The sequence below is a fragment of the Zea mays genome, chromosome 5 (assembly GCF_902167145.1).
Source record: "Zea mays cultivar B73 chromosome 5, Zm-B73-REFERENCE-NAM-5.0, whole genome shotgun sequence".
Classification (NCBI taxonomy): domain Eukaryota; kingdom Viridiplantae; phylum Streptophyta; class Magnoliopsida; order Poales; family Poaceae; genus Zea; species Zea mays.
The window spans coordinates 196,789,571-196,803,528 of NC_050100.1; positions in this window are offsets into that span (position 1 = coordinate 196,789,571).

Below are 13,958 nucleotides of genomic sequence, written 5' to 3' on the forward strand. Positions count from 1 at the left end.
GTGGACTGGCAACCTTCCATCCGCGGCGTCGTTGGGGTTCTGCTCGTACGCGACCTCGGAGTTCTTGCAGGCCATCTCGAAGAAGAACAGCCGCTCCGCATCGCTCATCCCTCCCATCTCCATGACGGCCGGGGCGGGGTTCCACGCTCCGGCGGCGGGATCCGATTCAGGGGGTTAGGGTTTTAGGCTCTCCTCTTCCTGTGCCCCGTCTCGCTTAGAATTGGGGAGAGCCTGGAATCGCGGCTGGGTGGTTGCGGGCGCGAGCGTTGGGCGGGGAATCCCGGATGGGTGCGTGCGGGCGACGAGATCCGCGGGAGGCAGGGGAGAGCGGGGGCAGTCTACAAATGACTCTTAATAGTTGTAGAGATTGGTTAAGGAGCTGATACTGATTTTTTTATATGACTCTTCACTGGCGTGCGTGCTAGCTTGGACGGCTGCTATAGGAAGCCTCAGACTCATTGACAGGATCTAGTGGTGGAGCGGTAGGGGCTTCAACCCCCTATCGTTCATCAAGTCCATAGAGTTCCTCTACACCTGTCCTAAATTTAATATATATATATATATGTCCCTGTCCAGATGGGTTGATGCAAGATGGAACACAAGCGGGGGATGAGGCTTATATTATCTTGCACCGGGGTGCTCGTAGTAGGGGTTACAAGCGTCGAGAGAGAGAGAGAGAGAGAGAGAGGGTCTGGCCCTGAGGTGAGATGTCTGAGTTAGCCTCCTCTGCGTTTCTCCCACTCTGCCTGCCTCTCTTCGCTCGCCCCGTCTGTGCCTTAGGAAGGCCCTGGACATCCCCTTTTATAGATACAAGGAGATGGCCCAGCTGTACAATGAGGGTGTAGCTATGTGCTAACGTGGCTGGCGGAGAAGTGCCTTGAGCCCTGTACGTGTGCTAACGTGGCCGTCGGAGAAGTGCTTGAGCCCTGTAGAAGCATAGCTGGCGGTGCGGCATGGATCCTGCTGACGTTTTCTTGCTTCCGTATGGGGTTGAGAGCAACCGACGTCATGGGCGCACGCGGGGAACCATCATTACCTATTACCGGAGTAATCTAGATGGGACACCGGTCTTGTTCCTTCGTAGCCTGAGGCAGGTAGCTAGGGGTAGGGTAATGATGTATCCCCTGCGGCGCGGTCAGTCCGAGCCCGAGGTCAGGCGAGGCGGAGACTTCTCCCGAGGCCGAGGCCTGGGGTCGGCTGAGGCTGAGACCTTCTCCCGAGGCCGAGGCCTGAGGTCGGGCGAGGCGGAGCTCCTTGTTGCGCCCGAGGCTGAACTCGGGAGAGGTCGTGACTCAGTTTTGCCCTGGTGGTTGGCACAGTAGTCAGAACGGGGTGAATAGTGTTGTTTTCCTGACAGAACGTTCAGTAAAGGGGCGAAGTGACTGCGGTCACTTCGACCTTGCCGACTGAGGCGCGCGTGTCAGGATAAGGTGTCAGGCGATCTCCGCATTAAATGCGCATGCGATACGGTCGGTTGGTAAGGCGATTTGGCCGAGGTCGCTGCACGACAAAGTTTTCCCGAGCTTGGCTTCGGGCGAGCCGAGGGTGCACCCACTGCCTGAGGAGGCCCTCGGGCGAGGCGTGAATCCGTCCGGGACTACTGTTCCCGCCCGAGGCCGGGCTCGGGCGAGGCAAGGTCGCGTCCCTTTGTAGACGAGGCCTTGACTTGAACCATGCTTATCAGTCTTTGCGGTTTGTTCTGAAGATGTTTTCCAGCCAGGTTAAGGGGCATTGGGGGTACCCCTAATTACGGTCCCCGACAGTTGCCCCCGAGCCTCGAAGGGAGTGTAGGTACTCGCTTGGAGGTTCTACCGGAGTTTTTGCAAGGGGACCAGCCCTTCTCGGTCATGTTCCGTTCCGAGGGGTGCGCGCGAGCGCACCCGTCGGGTGTAGCCCCTGAGGCCTCGGAGGAGTAGTTTGACTCCTCTGAGGTCTTAATTCTTTTTGTGATGCCTCGGTCGGCCTTGTTGTTCCCTCATGCGGCCTGGCCGTAGCCCGGGTGCTCGGTCAGGCTCCAAGTTTTTAAGCTGGTTTGTTGACGTGGTCAACAGTTTGACCGTAGCCTGGTGCGAGAGCAGCCCCCGAGCCTCTGCACGGAGCGAGAGAACGATCAAGGGCCATCTCGACTTTTATTGTACGCCCCTTCGTCGCCTTTCCGCAAGGAGGAAGGGGGGGAAGCACCATGTTATCCTCGGAGGGCATCGAACACGGCGTTTCCAGTGAGTTGCTAACGGGTGATCCGAGTGGACGCCCGAGCCCCGTTCGATAAGGGTCGGCTAGTGGCCCAGAGGCACGCTCCAAAAGTACCTGCAGGTGATTTGCTGGACCCGGACCCATTTGATAGGGTCCAAGGGCTCGGTGCCTCCCTCCGGTGGGATTCCATTACAAATCGTTCCCGCTGGTCTCAGAAATGTCCTAGGGTACCTCGGGAGCGTAGCCCGAGCCTCGGCCATGTAACGGACGTACCCAAGGTCATCCCTGACTCTGCATGCTCTGGGGCGGCTGTCGAACCCTTCCAAGGGGCCAGCCTTTGAACCCCTGATCAGTAAAGGGCTCAGAGCCCGAGTGCTCTAGGGTGGTTGCCAAACCCCGCAGGGCGCAACCTTCGAACCCCTGATCAGTAGGAGGGCTCGGGGCCCGTTTCCTTCGCTGAGAAGGATCCTTTTTCGAAATATCCCCTTTCCCGATCCCTGTGGCAAGAGAGAGAGAGAGAGGAAAAGAAAAAAGGATATGAATTTAAATAATGTGGCGCACCTTTTTTGACGCAGTCATCATGACAGAGGTGAAACGACGCCCGCTTCGCCTGCCAGAGGTGTCGCTTGCCCTGCCAGGGGGTTAATGCGACGGGACGGGCGATTTGCGGGGTGTCTGTTGCGCGTGCACGAGTCGTTCGAGGAACGGAACACGAGTGCGTCGTCTTTACGCTGTGGGAGAGGGCTCCCCTGCCGCTTCAGGAGAGGATGCGAGCCTGTAGGTGATTGGACCGCCGCTTCCGAACGTCTGTTGCTGCAGTTACTACCGGCCCACCTTTGGTTATATCAACTGTCGTGCCTATCCCCGCGGTTGAGTGACCTGTGATCGTCACACTTAATTGGCACTGTTGGGTCACGCGCAGGGCTGCCTCAAATCGCTGCACTGATTCTGCAGTTGAGAAGACGCGGCATTGGCGCAAGTGGCGGTGCGGTTTCCTTGCACGTAGTAACCGGCGCGCCGGTTACATGACATGTGGGCCCGGGCCTCCATGCTGGACCGTCGGATGCGATGAAGCCGAAATGGTGCACAACCGTGGTGCGGTTGCATGCTTCTTGCGTGGCGGTCCATCCTTTCGACCGTTGGTTTCGGCGAGGATGAGGGAGTGCTTATAACCGTGGGGCGGTTACATGCTTCGTGTGCGGCGGTTTGCCTTCTTCGCATTTCGGGTCAGCTCGTATGACATGTGGGACCCTAGCCCCCGTGTCGTAGGGTGAGAACCCTGGAGCACATCGGTGGAGACTTTGCCCGTGATGCTTGGGGGATGCGAGTGAGGAGATCTGCCTTTAAAAAGGGATCGATCCCCCGGGCAGTAGCCATGCCTTCGCACTCCTCTCATTCATCGCGCCCTTCCACCTTCCGATCCCCCAGATGGGGTGCACCTGTATTGCCTTCTTCTTGCTGCTGTTGGAGGAGCGCGACCTCGTGGGGATTGGCGCTCTTCAGTCATCGCTCGGCTTCAAGGATTTTCATCATACAACCCGGCTGCAGTCCCCTACCGGCGGTCACCCAGGATGATGACCGTAGGCCTCATGGTGGGGAAGAGCGAGCTGGGCCGTGGCCTCCCCCCTGTCCTCAGCTTCAAGGATGTTCATCATCCGTGCTGGGGAGAAGGGCGCGCCGAGTTGGGTCCCGCCTTCGCATGGGCAGCGGCCCGCTCCTTCCCTCAGTGTTCGGGGGAGAAGGGCGTTCGCCGTCCGTGGCGGAGGTCGTTGTCGCTGCTGGTGAAGTGGTCGCCGGCGAGCCGCCTGGAGTTTGTTATCCCGCATGCCTTCTGGTGTGGAGGTTGTTCATTCCTGCGGGAATGGAGCCGGAGTCCCGTTTGTAATGGTACTTTCTTGAGAGCAAGATGTAATAGCTTTAAGTACTAAGACATCTGCCGCAGGTCGGGAAAACCGCCGAGGGCGCTGCTGACGCCTAAGTCTAGGTACCATAGTTATCCCAAGTACGTGTGTTTGTTCTTTGTGGCTGCTGAGGCCTGAACATTTGGGTATTCGAGTACAAAGCCGTGCTTCTTTCCTCTTGTTTCGAGCATTAGGACTTGTTCGTTGGTAGCAGAATCACTTATCCGAGCGTGAGCTACCTTTCGCGGAAGGTGATGAGTAAGGTATCCGTATCCCGGAGGCGTAGGAGTCCCTCGGCTCGGTCGGCCTTGCCGCTCAAGGTCTCTCTCGCTCGTTTTTAGGATTCCGTTATCGATATAGTCGAAAGGCACGAAAGTCGTTTTGGCGGAAAACTTTTTCGAGGAAAATTTTGACGCAGAGGGAGTTCCCTCCTCTTCTAGACCCAGGTGACCGCTTGGGCCGGTACCCTTACGGAGGGCCTGGCCGTGGCCGTCGGGTCTGGTCGGTCTACCCAAGCCATGACCTCACAGCAGCGTGCCCGGGCCGTAGGTATGTTTTGCCCGCTTCGTGACTTTGTTTTTTGTCTTCATTCTTCTCTTGTGTCTGAAGAACATTGTCCGGCTGTCTGCAGGGTTCGAGACGGCTCTTAACGAGTCCGTCAAGAACTGCAAGGCGCTTGCCCAGGCGGCTGAGCAGAAGGAGGCCGACCGCGTGGCCATGTCCGAGGCTATATCGACCTTTTGCCGGGCCTTCGGCCTCGACGATGTCCCCTTGGGTAGCTCCCCCCAGAGTCACCTGTGAGCCTTGGGCGGCCATGTGCGCAGCAGACTCCGCGGGGCGCTGCACCACGGCGTTAGGCGGGCCTTCGCCGTTCTCGCTTCCCACTACGACGTGGATCTGGAGCGGATCAACGAGGGGTACTGCTTACCCGACAAAGAGGAGGCCGCCTTAGTCGAGGTCCAGAGGCTTGACGCGGCTGTCGAGGGCCCAAGCGCGACGCTGGCTTCCTCCTTTGAGGTTGAAATCCTTCCGCCCGTGTCGTCGTCTGAGGCCGGGCTAGATTCTGCCGAGGGTAGAAACAACGCCGAGGGTGTTGCTCCTCCCCCTGCCGATGTCTGAGCCTACAGGAACAATTTGTTTTAAGTATGCGTATGTTTTTTGTGGCCGCTGAGGCCTAAACATTTTTATTTTCGGATTATAATGCTGTGTTTTCTTTCCTCTCGTTTCGTGTGTTAGGACTTGTTCGTCGGTAGCATAATCGCTTATTCGAGCGCGATTTACTTTTCGCGGAAGGTGATGAGTGAGGTATCCGTATCCCGGAGGCGTAGGAGTCCCTCGGCTCGGTCGGCCTTGCTGTTTACGTGTTCCTCTCGTCATTTTTAGGATTCCGTTATCGATATAGTCGAAAAGCACGAAAGTCGTTTTGGTAAACTTTTCCGAGGAAAATTTTGACGCAGAGGGGGTTCCTCCCTTCTAGCCCCCGAGGGAGGGTCGGGCTTTGCCGAGGCAAGGCTGATCCTTACTTGATGGTTAGACTTTATTTATGCATGTAAAGAAAGTGAGATACATGAACGACTTGAAACATTTTAAGGATAAAAGCGACATAGCTGTTCGATGTTCCAAGCGTTGCTGTAGACCTCACCTTGATCGTTGGCCAGCTTGTATGTCCCGGGCTTCAAAATCTTAGCGATGATGAACGGCCCTTCCCAGGGAGGAGTAAGCTTGTGGCGCCCTCGGGCGTCTTGTCGCAGCCGAAGTACCAAGTCTCCCACTTGGAAGCCTCGGGGTCGAACCCTTCGGGCGTGGTAGCGTCGCAGAGACTGCTGTTACCGCGCCGAGTGTAGTAAGGCCACGTCCCGAGCCTCTTCCAGCTGGTCCAATGAATCCTCTCGACTGGTCTGGTTGTTTCGGTCGTCGTATGCCTTTGTCCTCGAGGAACCGTATTCTAAGTCCGTGGGTAGGACGGCCTCGGCCCCATAGACTAGAAAGAACGACGAGAAACCCGTGGCCCGGCTCGACGTCGTCCTCAGACTCCAAACCACCGAGGGTAGTTCTTTTATCCACCGCTTGCCAAACTTGTTGAGGTCGTTGTAGATCCTCGGTTTTAGTCCCTGCAAAATCATACCGTTGGCGCGCTCCACCTGCCCATTTGTCATTGGGTGAGCTACGGCGGCCCAGTCCACATAGATGTGGTGGTCTTCGCAGAAGTCCAGGAACTTTTTCCCAGTGAACTGCGTGCCGTTGTCGGTGATGATGGAGTTTGGGACCCCAAAGCGGTGGATGATATTTGTGAAGAACGCCACCGCCTGCTCGGACCCGATGCTGGTTAAGGGTCGGACCTCGATCCACTTGGAGAATTTGTCGATGCCGACCAGCAGGTGCGTGAAGCCCCCGAGTGCCTTCTACAAGGGACCGATGAGGTCCAGACCCCATACGGCAAATGGCCAAGTGATAGGTATTGTCTTCAGGGCTTGAGCGGGCAGGTGCGTCTGTCTCGCGTAGAATTGACACCCTTGGCAGGAGCGTACAATCCTAGTGGCGTCGGCCACCGCGGTTGGCCATTAGAAACCTTGTCGGAAAGCGTTTCCCATGAGGGCTCGAGGTGCTGCATGGTGACCGCAAGCCCCCGAGTGTATTTCTTGTAACAGCTCCTATCCTTGGGCGACAGATATGCATCGTTGGAGAATGCCTGAGGGGCTGCGGTGGTACAACTCTTTTTCATCACCCAGTAAAACGAATGACTTGGCGCGCCGAGCCAGTCGCCGAGCTTTGGCCTTGTCGAGGGACAGCTCTCCTCGGAGGAGATATTCCAGGTATGGGGTCTACCAGTTTTGGTTTGGCGCAACCCCGTTCTGCTCTCCCTCAACGCGCAGGGCCTCACCCTCGGCGGCCGAGGGTACCTCGGGCTAGGCCGAGGTCTCCTCGGGTTCGGGCGCGTCGTCGATTTTGACAGATGGTTGATATATGTCCCTGGAGAAGACGTTCGGGGGAACCGTCGTTCGCCCCGAGGCTATTTTTGCCAGCTCATCCACGGTCTCATTGTACCGCAAGCAACATGGTTGAGTTCCTGCCCGTAGAACTTATCTTCCAAGCGCCGAACTTCGTCGCAATAGGCCTCCATTTTTCGATCGTGGCTGTGGGAGTTCTTCATGACCTGGTCAATGATGAGCTGCAAGTCGCCACTAGCGTCGAGGCGCCGAACCCCTAGCTCGACGGTGATGCGTAGTCCATTAACCAAGGCCTCGTACTCGGCCACGTTGTTTGACGCCGAAAAATGGAGGCGCAGTACGTAGCGCACATGTTTCCCAAGGGGTGAGATGAAGAGCAAGCCAGCACCTGCTCCTGTTTTCATAAGCGACCCATCGAAGTACATGGTCCAAAGTTCGGGCTGTATTGGAGCTATCGGCAATTGGGTGTCGACCCATTCAGCCAGGAAGTCTGCCAAGACTTGAGATTTTATGGCCTTCCGAGGAGCGAATGAAAGTGTTTCGCCCATGAGTTCCACTGCCCATTTTGCTATCCTACCCGTGGCCTCTCGACACTGGATGATCTCTCCCAGGGGGAAGGATGACACCACAGTCACCGGATGAGACTCGAAGTAGTGTCGCAACTTTCGCCGTGTCAGAATCACTGCGTACAGTAGCTTCTGGATTTGTGGGTAGTGGATCTTGGTCTCCGATAGCACCTCGCTGATGAAGTAGACCGACCTCTGGATGAGCAGTGCATGCCCCTCTACTCGTCTCTCGACTACGATCGCGGCGCTGACAACCTGAGTGGTTGCGGCTACGTAAATCAAGAGGGCTTCTCCCTCAGCGGGGGGCACCAAGATGGGCGCATTAGTAAGGAGTGCTTTAAGGTTTCCGAGGGCTTCTTCGGCCTCGGGGGTCCAAGTGAAGCGCTCGGCCTTCCTTAAGAGGCGGTACAAGGGCAATCCTTTCTCGCCGAGGCGCGAGATGAAGCGGCTCAGAGCCGCAAGGCATCCTATGACCCTTTGTACTCCTTTTAAATCTTTGATTGGTCCCATGTTGGTGATGGCCGCGATTTTCTCCGGGTTGGCCTCGATGCCTCGTTCGGAGACAATGAACCCTAGGAGCATGCCTCGGGGGACTCCGAAGACACACTTCTCGGGATTGAGTTTTACGCCCTTCGCTCTTAGATACCTGAATGTTATCTCGAGGTCAGAGAGGAGGTCGGAGGCTTTTCTTGTCTTGACAACGATGTCATCGACGTAAGCCTTGACCGTTCTGCCGATGTGCTCTCCGAACACGTGGTTCATGCACCTTTGGTAGGTTGCTGAAAGGGAAATAGGCTTACACCTTTTCCTAAATTGATTTTGGTGGTTGAATTGCCCAACACAAATAATTGGACTAACTAGTTTGCTCTAGTCTATAAGTTTATAGGTGTCAAAGGTTCACAACAAGCCAATAAAAGACCAAAGATGGGTTCAAATAAAGAGAGCTAAAGACATCCCAAAGGCACCCTGGTCTGGTGCACCGGACTGTCCGGTGCACCACCGGACAACGTCCGGTGCACCAGGGAACTCGACGCTGAACTCCTCACCTTCGGGAAAATGGGAGGCCGCTCTGCTATAATTCACCGGACTATCCGGTGAAGCACCGGACAGTGTCCGGTGTGCCAGTGGAGCAACGACTACTTCGCACGCAATGGTCGACTGCAACGCATTTAATGCGCGCTTGCGCGCGCAGAGGACAGAGCACACGCAGAAGGCGCACCAGACAGTCTACAGGACCTATCCGGTACATCACCGGACAGCCCAGAGGCCCCACCAGTCAGAGCTCCAACGGTCAGAACCCAACGGCCTGCTGGCGTGGCTGGCGCACCGGACTGTCCGGTGCGCCATGCGACATACAGCCTCCCAACGACCACTTTTGGTGGTTGAGGCTATAAATACCCCAACCACCCCACCATTCATTGCATCCAAGTTTTCCACCTTCAACACATTACAAGAGCTATAGCATTCAATTCTAGACACAACCAAAGTGATCAAATCCTCTCCCAAGTACGGAATCACTCCAAATCAAATAGTGACTAGAGAGAGCGACATTTGTGTTCATTTGAGCTCTTGCGCTTGGATTGCTTCTTTTCTTTCTCATACTTTCTTGTGATAAACTCAATTGTAACCGAGGCAAGAGACACCAATTGTGTGGTGGTCCTTGCGGGGACTTTGTGTCCCGTTTGATTGAGAAGAGAAGCTCACTCGGTCTAAGTGACCGTTTGAGAGAGGGAAAGGGTTGAAAGAGACCCGGTCTTTGTGACCACCTCAACGGGGAGTAGGTTTGCAAGAACCAAACCTCGGTAAAACAAATCCTTGTGTCTCACTCTTTATTTGCTTGCGATTTGTTTTTGCCCTCTCTCTCGGACTCGTTCATATTTCTAACTCTAACCTGGCTTGTAGTTGTGCTTAATTTTATAAATTTCAGATTCGCCCTATTCACCCCCCTCTAGGCGACTTTCAATTGGTATCAAAGCCCGGTACTTCATTAGAGCCTAACCGCTCGAAGTGATGTCAGGAGCATCCGCCAAGAGGGAGATCGGGACCGACGAGAAGCCCGCCTCAAGCCATGGGAAGGCTCCATCCGGGGAGTCCGGTAACAAGGTGAAGGGATCCCCTTCACACGACAAGTCGCGTCGGAGCGGCGAGAAGAAAAAGAAGATGAAGAAAGTTGTCTACTACGAGACCGACTCTTCATCGCCATCCACCTCCGGCTCCGACACACCGTCCGTCACTTCTAAGCGCCATGAGCGCAAGAAGTTTAGTAAGATTCCCCTACGCTATTCTCGCATTTCAAAACATACTCCATTACTTTCCGTCCCATTAGGCAAACCACCGGCTTTTAATAGTGAAGATTATAGTAGGTGGAGTGAAATGATGAAGTTTCACCTAACCTCACTCCACACAAGTATATGGGACATTGTTGAATTTGGAGTATAGGTACCATCCGTGGGTGATGAAGATTATGATGAGGACGAGGTGGCCCAAATCAAGCACTTCAACTCTCTAGCAACTACTATACTCCTCACCTCTCTAAGTCCGGAGGAGTATAATAAGGTGCAAGGGTTGAAGAGCGCCAAGGAGGTTTGGGACGTGCTCAAGACCGCACACGAAGGAGATGAGGTGACCAAAATCACCAAGCGGGAGACGATCGAGGGGGAGCTCGGTCAATTCCGACTCAACCAAAGCGAGGACCCTCAAGCCATGTACAACCGGCTAAAGACCTTGGTCAATCAAGTGCGCAACCTCGGGAGCAAAAAATGGGATGACCATGAAATGGTCAAGGTTATTCTTAGATCACTCGTTTTTCTTAACCCTACGCAAGTACAATTAATACGTGGTGATCCTAGATACACCCTAATGTCTCCCGAGGAAGTAATAGGAAAATTTGTGAGCTTTGAATTGATGATCAAAGGCTCAAAGAAAATCATCGAGCAAGATGGCTCCTCCACGCCCGAAGCACAACCGGTCGCATTCAAGGCGACGGAGGAGAAGAAGGATGCGTCCACATCAAGTAGAGTCCCCATCGACGCCTCCAAGCTCGACAACGAGGAGATGTCACTCATCATCAAGAGCTTCCGCCAAATCCTCAAACAAAGGAGGGGGAAGGACTACAAATCCCGCTCCAAGAAAGTGTGCTACAAGTGTGGTAAGCCCGGTCACTTTATTGCAAAATGTCCTTTATCAAGTGCAGTGACAGGGATAACGACAAGAAGGGCAAGAGGAGAGAAAAGAAGAGGTACTACAAGAAGAATGGCGGCAATGCCCATGTGTGCCGCGAGTGGAACTCCGACGAGAGCTCCTCCGACTCCTCCGACGAGGACGTCGCCAACATCGCCGTCACCAAGGGACTCCTCTTCCCCAACGTTGGCCACAAGTGCCTCATGGCAAAAGATGGCAAAAGGAAGAAGGTAAAATCAAAATCCTCCACTAAATATGAAACCTCTAGTGATGAGGATAACTCTTGTGATGATGAGGATAATTTGCGCATCCTTTTTGCCAACCTAAACATGCAACAAAAAGAAAAATTAAATGAATTAATTAGTGCTATTCATGAGAAGGATGAACTCTTGGATTCTCAAGAGGACTTCCTAATTAAAGAAAACAAGAAGCATGTTAAGGTTAAGAATGCTTACGCTCTAGAAGTAGAAAAATGTGAAAAACTATCTAGTGATCTAAGCACTTGCCATGATATTATTGCCAACCTTAGAAATGAAAATGCTAAAATAATTGCTAAGGTTGATTCAAATGTTTGTGATGTTTCAATTCCCAATCTTAGAGATGATAATTGTTGGGGACTTGTTCTCAAATGCTATGAGTTAAGAACAAGGCAACATAGAAAATGTTAATCGTTAAAGTCCTTCGTCCTTCGAAGCATTATTTCCCTTAGGATATAATGGTTTTTGGACGAAGGTTATGGAAGGGCGTACCTTCATAAATTCATTATACAGTGACGAAGGTTAAAATGTAGGGAATACAAAAGACAACATAAACAATTATATATTATCATGTATAAACAGAAATATCGTTGAATTATAAATGTACCTTCAACTTGAAAGAGATGATAGTACAAGCGTGACGCAAAAAGTGAATGCCAAGTCAGCGTGAACAGTACGGGAGCACTGTTCATCTATTTATAGGCACGGGACACAACCCATACAAAATTACATTCATGCCCTTTACACTTGATAATAATTCTATAGTAATCTATCGGGGTCTAAATAGCCTTTTCATCTTTAAGTCGGTTTCACTTTTTGCTGCCACGCCGAAGCTTTCCTGCTCACACCTTCGGCGCTGTATCAACCTTCGTATTATTCTGGTCTACTGTGATGCCGACTTGAGTCCGAAGATACCTGTTCACACATTATACTCCAGAAATACTGTTAAATCCTGTTTTTGAGGACCTTCGGAAGCCGAAGGTCCCCAACAGTAGCCCCTCGCAATATTAATTTGTTTTAAAATAATAAATTTAGATTGCGACATGGACGAAGGTTTTACGCCGAAGGTCCGAAAAAACACCTTCCCTTTGCTAGAATAGCAACATTCACTGACAAGCGGGGTCTTTCAATTTTCAACGCACTTGGCGTATAAATACGGTCATACCGCAAGCTCATTTGACACGCTCTCTGGCCAACTGCTCCCGCTCACTCAATTTTTAGCTCTTGTGCACTAAGATTTGCTAAGCTTTTAGTTTTGAAGCTTCGGCTTTGAAAATAGTTTTTTAGTGTCTCCGAAGATGTCTGAAGATAAGAAGACTGCTGCTGAGATGAAGCTGAGCCTCGACGAAGAGAAAAACTTGGGGTTTCTTATAGCGATGTCAAAAACCAATACAGAAAAAAATCACCAAGGAAATTCTGGAGGGTTTGTCTGAAGATACTGGTGACAGTGTGTTGTGGACTCATTCTTCTATAGGAACACCTATGGGCGCAGGCACAAGAAGGGAACCTCCACCAATAAGGCAACCGAGCTAGAAGAGCTGGAAGAATAGGAAAGGAAGCAAGCAATCAGGCAGCCGAATTGGAAGCAATCAGGCGAGTCCTATCTCCAGTATATCAATCAGTAGTTTCCTATTTCTGCTATAGCAGACAGTAGAGTTTCCTATTTCCATTATAGAAAGTAATAAGTTGATTGGGTGTGTTCCCTGCCGCCTATACTATAAAGGCTGGCTGCTAGTTTGTAAGAAGGCATCGAAGAATAATACAGTTACCTCCTAGAGGTGGGCTGTTCTTCGACGGTGGCGCCTTCAGCCGCCGGCGATGACAGACCTCCTCGCTACGTTCTGCGTTCTTGTTCTCAAGCCGCTCTCCTCCTCCACTCTCCCCTGCATACCCCTCGCCTACCACCACGCCGCAGCCATAACAAATTGGTATCAGAGGCAAGTGCCCCGACCATGTCCAGCGTCGCGGGCGATCCTGAGCCTGATTCGGTGAAGCTGGACCGCATCAGCGCGCTGCTCACAACCATGAACAACCGCCTGAACGCGCATGACCAGCGCATCGCGCGCACGGAGAAATTTCAGTCCGGTGATGAAGGGGACCACGAGCCGCAGGGTTCGCCTGATCGTCGACGACACGGAGGCACGGAGGAAGGCAGCTTCAGTGGGGGCCGCGGGAATGGCCCTCGACGTCATGACAGCAGTGGCCCACGCGAACCCAACCTCAACTTCCCGCACTACGATGGTGAGTCGGATCCGCTCCCATGGTTGAACAAGTGTGAAGGCTTTTTTCGCGGCTACCGCACGCTGCAGGAGGATAAGGTGTGGATGGCCTCTCTCCATCTCGACGGCACGGCGGCACAATGGTACTACCAGTTGGAGCGTGATCTCGGCATCATCACGTGGTCGCGCTTTGTCGAATTCACCAACATGCGCTTCGGCCCGCCCATCCGCTCCAACGCGCTTGGGGAGTTGAAGGAGCTCCACCGTACCGGCACGGTGGAGGAATACCAGCGCCAGTTCTTGGCTCTCCTGTGCCGCTGCGACAACCTGACCCGGCAGCACCAAATCGACTTGTTCACTGCCGGGTTGGGTCAGCCCTTGTCATCCGACGTCGAGATGCAACATCCGGCGAACCTTCAGACAGCCATGAGTCTGGCCCGGGCCTTCGAGCGCCATTCCGCCGAGGCGGCTCGCGCCATCTACCCGTCCACGCCGCGCCAGCCTTCCCGTCCTCGTCCACCGTCAACGACACTAGCACCGACGACGGAGGAACCACAGCGACCCCGCGTTCGTCGGCTGTCGGCTGAGGAGATCGCCGACAAACGTGCCAAGGGGCAATGTTATTTTTGCCCGGAGAAATTCTCCCGGGATCACAAGTGTGCGGCGCGGGGCGGCGTGTTCTGTCTGTCCCTGG